Below are 4319 nucleotides of genomic sequence, written 5' to 3'. Positions count from 1 at the left end.
CTTGATTTAAAGGAACTGTGTTTCAGCTGTTTTGCAGTTTTCTGGAAGTTTGTTCCAGGTTTTGGTGCATAGAAGCTGAATGCTGCTGCTCCATGATTGCTTCCGGTTCAGGAGGCAGAGCAGAACCAGAACCAGAACTTTAGAGGTCTGAAGTTGATCCAGCAGCAGATCTTTGATTCATTCAGTGATTTTTTTAAAGTCTCTCTGTGGAAGAACTCAAATCTGGAGCAAACTTCCAGAAAACTGCAAAACAGCTGAAACACAGTTCCTTTAAGTCAAGGATAAAACCCACCTGTTCAGCACCGCCTTTCATAAATGATAATTGGAAGATTAATTATTCTGGTCTGGATTATTATGATATTTAGATTTATATAGTTATAACTTTAATTTGCCACAGTAATGTCATATTTTTGTGTTTTTATCATGTAAAAAACTTGGAAATGTAACAAAAAAACTGGACATTGATGTCAGATTTTTCAGGTTGAAAACCTCAAACTGAATATTATTAAAGTATTATGGTGTTTTTATGAAGTTTCTGTTTTTATTCAAACTTTACAGTTTTCTGCCTCTGGAGGGAAAATGACCTGAAGGAGTTCAGCAGTTCAGTAACTGAGCCAAAGCCTTCAGCTTTTCTGGAAGCAGAAACTCTCCTGCCCAGCATGGCACCAACAGCCTGGAAGCTGCCTCCATGGGGGCAACAGGGGCAGTTGGGGATGGGGTTGTGGGGGTAATTATAGGGAGGCTGTGGGCAGATTGGCAAAGGATTATTGAAAGGTTGGGGGTTATCTGTAATTACTTTGTAATTGCATTTTAGAAGAATAACTGACAGAAGATCAGTGGAAAAACTCTGATCTTTATTTCAAGTTGTGCATGAAATGTACAACTTTCTTTAGTTTTTAACAGTCCAGTTTCATAACAGTCTGTACAAAATATTTAACTAATATTCTGCTGTTTTATTTCTCTGTAAAGACAACGCTGATGTCCACCAATCAAATTAGCAAATTAGTAAATGAGTGAAAAAACTAAAATATTATCAGGGCTCTGCTGTTCAGAAAACATAAAAGGAAAACTCAACATCAAATAATTTTATTGCAAAATCCCATTAAAAACTCCCGATCAACAGATTTACATGAAGCTCTGCTGATGGAGGCACCGAGCCTCCGTTACAAATTGCACATCAAAATCATTTCTGGGTTTCTTCTCTTATTTTTATTCTTCAGTCTTTCAGGAGAGAGAGGTGCAAAGTTAAAGTTTAGATCAGTGACATCTGAAGACAGACGGATCGGATCACAAAGTGAGCAGCAAAGGTTCGTTTGTTTCTGCCTCATTTCTCTACATGTTGCTGTCAGTTGCATGTTTGCTGCAGACACCCGAGTCTGCAGACCGACTGCAGACGGAGGAGCTGCTTGTTGGGGGGATTGGTGCTGCGTAACTAAACTGAAATGAACTGAATTGATGAGGCGTGTTGGAGCAGGAACACATCTAAAGATTTCAGGACATTTGGAGGCCTCTGCTCTGCTCTACTCAAACAAATACCGTCTCAAAACTCCTTATGTAAAATCTTTTAAATTCAATCAGACATTTGAATTGATCGTGCAGGTTTTCTTCTGCAGTGGTTCTTCTATCGAAGCATCAGTTGATGTGAAGATGCTGCAGCAGGATGAACCGACGGTCAAGGATGGAAATGAGGAGGAAAATAGCTTTTCTCTGTCTTTATTATTTTATACATTAAATCCTCTTGATATATATTAGTTTGTATTTATCATTCTTACAGGTTTCAATGTATCAGTTCAATCCAAACCATCATTAAAGTCAAGTTCATAAATTCTTATTAACATGCTGATTTCAGCTCATTAATGGTTCATGTTGAGTCTGACTGAGTTGTGTCTGCAGCAGAATAAGACACGAGTTTAACTGAATGCAGTCTGCTTCGGTAGAAAAGAGACATTTAAGCATTTCAATGGTGGCTTTTACTAAATAAAACCTGAAGCATTAAAAATCAGACAACGCTTGTAACTTTAACGATTCCTCCAGCAGGGATAACAGTCAAAGTGTTCAGCTGAAATTTGGGGGTAATAAAAAGTGACAGAGCTGCTCCGGGTTACAGTGAGGCGTTGTTTACAGCCAGACTGAAGAGCGGCGCTCTGACGCTAGCCGTCGTTAATCTGCTGGGCTTGGAGGTTCACTCAGGTTTATGAAGCAGTTTGGGACAGATGGAAATTTAGGATTTTATGGAATGGAATCTGCAAGGTTTTATTGCTGAGGTGGAAATATATTCATGCTAATGGGTTAGGAGGGAAGTTCTTAGACTCAATGGCTTTAGTGGTGCTGTCGTTTGTATGACTAAAGTCCTTTTTTAACAGCCAGTTTGGGACCTGCTGAACTGATGAAAATTCAATCATAATTTAGAGAGACTGAACATGTTTTGCCTTTCTGGAAATAAAATCCTGACAGAGTTTGTAAAGAAAATCGAACATTGATGCAGTCTTGAGGCATCAATGTTCTTTGGTGTCCAGAGGACAAACATAATGCAGCTCAGCATGACCAGGTCAGCTATTATGGCCTATAAGCCACAGATAACCACCATACAATACCTGACATACTTCCATCTCATTATTTCATCTCTGTTTCTGTTCATCTCCGTGTTAAAGGACCCGACCGGCTCTTTGACACGCGAGTCCTCACTGCAGGACACTAACATGTTTTCATGGGACATTTCTTACATTTTGTACTTGCAGAAAGAGCATAAATCTTATTTTACTGTGAAAAGTTTACATACTCCTTAAACTATTTCAGATTTTACAATATGTTTTATGAATATTTTATCAACAAGTAAAGCAGAAATGTGAGGTGGATGAAAAATCATTCCTGGTTTCTAAAAGATTTTATAAAACCAGCAGCTTATATTCAAATTCTTTTTCCATGACGCCCCTAAATAAAATAATCCAGCTTGTTGCCCAGAGCCTGCAGAAAACATGAGGCACTGACAGTTTTGCTGTAACTTTATTTCTCTGCCATTAGCGCAGCTGCAGCTTACCAGTAATCTTGAGCTTTATTAGCAGCACTAAGCCCCGCCTCCTGGCTCTGATTGGTTATTTGTGAGCAGGTCTCAGTAGAGCCACAGGGAGGAGCTTGACCTTTTCATTATCTGTTTCATATTCTACTGTCAAGACATAATGACACTTTTAACAAACGTGAGATTACATTTTTGTATGCACCTGTACTCAGAGCTGTAGCCAAGAGGACCACAGTGACTCTGAAGGAGCTGCAGAGATCCACAGCTCAGGTAGAATTTCCAAAACTCTGAAAAAGAGAGGCAAGAAGGAAGTGAGCAGAATGAGAGCAAACTGAGATTCTGAATACTGTTTGGAGCAAAACTTACTCTGCATGTCATCCAGCTGCCAAATAATCCTGGCAGGATGCCTGCGACAGACTGCAGCAGGCAGAGCAACAGGCTAAGGGCCATCCACTTCCTGCTCAGCGCTGCATCCACTTCCTGTGCAGCTCTGCCTTGGTGCAGCTCTCCTTCCTGATCATCCAGCTGAGGAAAACCTCTGAACTGTAAACTGGTTGATTAGAGGAAGTCTGATTGGCTCACCTGCTGAAGCATCGGTTGGTTTTTCATCTGCAGCCACAGATTTTTGTTCTTCTGTCATCCTGACAGGAAAACACAGGGACTCAAAATAATATATCCATATTTGCAACTATTAAGTTAAAGTTTTAAATCACAAAGAATTATATTAATATATATTTCTATATATCAGACTTTTATAAAATGTTTTTGAAGAATAAGAAAACCAATAAAGTCCACCTCAGGGTAAAGTGCTGGGAGTCTGGGGGATTTTAGGAAACCATCTGTCAACCAAAGCATTTGGGATCGAGTGCTAATATGGATTTAAAATATTATTCTCTCTGCAGGTGGGACAGCTCCCCCCCCCGCCCCCCACGGTTCCTCTGTGAGGGGGGGGCTCAGAAGACAAATGGGGCGGAGGTCAGAAGGAGAGATTCCGAGGAGATTCAGACGTGTCTGACTGGAAGTCGACAGTTTATTTGCTGCCTCTGCTTTCTGACGAACACAACAATCAATACTGAACTTTTCTGTGTTCAACCAGTCTCATTCACCCATAAGCAAATCGGAAACTTGGGATGAACAACCTGCATGTTGCCCAGAAGGGTTCCAGATTCAACATGTTGGAACGACTCAGTTTTCTGATCTGATGCTGTGAATTTTACCAGCAACCAGAGGAGCCAGAAAAAACCAAAACAGGCTTCCTGTCGTCTTCTTCGTTGTTTTGGTCAGCAGCAATCCGGCTGTTGGT

At 40.4% G+C, this 4319-nt stretch overlaps 1 long non-coding RNA gene across 1 annotated transcript; it reads right to left on the bottom strand.

The window, feature by feature from the left end:
- Positions 1-839: 839 nt before the first annotated feature.
- LOC107837759 (uncharacterized) lies at positions 840-3648 on the bottom strand. Its single transcript, XR_001663801.1, has 2 exons — positions 3383-3648; positions 840-3303 (listed from the first exon to the last, which is right to left on the bottom strand). It is a non-coding gene; the product is annotated as an uncharacterized LOC107837759 (long non-coding RNA).
- Positions 3649-4319: the final 671 nt, after the last annotated feature.

This window comes from Poecilia formosa, unplaced genomic scaffold (genome assembly GCF_000485575.1).
Source record: "Poecilia formosa unplaced genomic scaffold, Poecilia_formosa-5.1.2 Scaffold172, whole genome shotgun sequence".
NCBI classification, from domain to species: domain Eukaryota; kingdom Metazoa; phylum Chordata; class Actinopteri; order Cyprinodontiformes; family Poeciliidae; genus Poecilia; species Poecilia formosa.
This window is presented reverse-complemented; position numbering and strand designations above follow the sequence as displayed.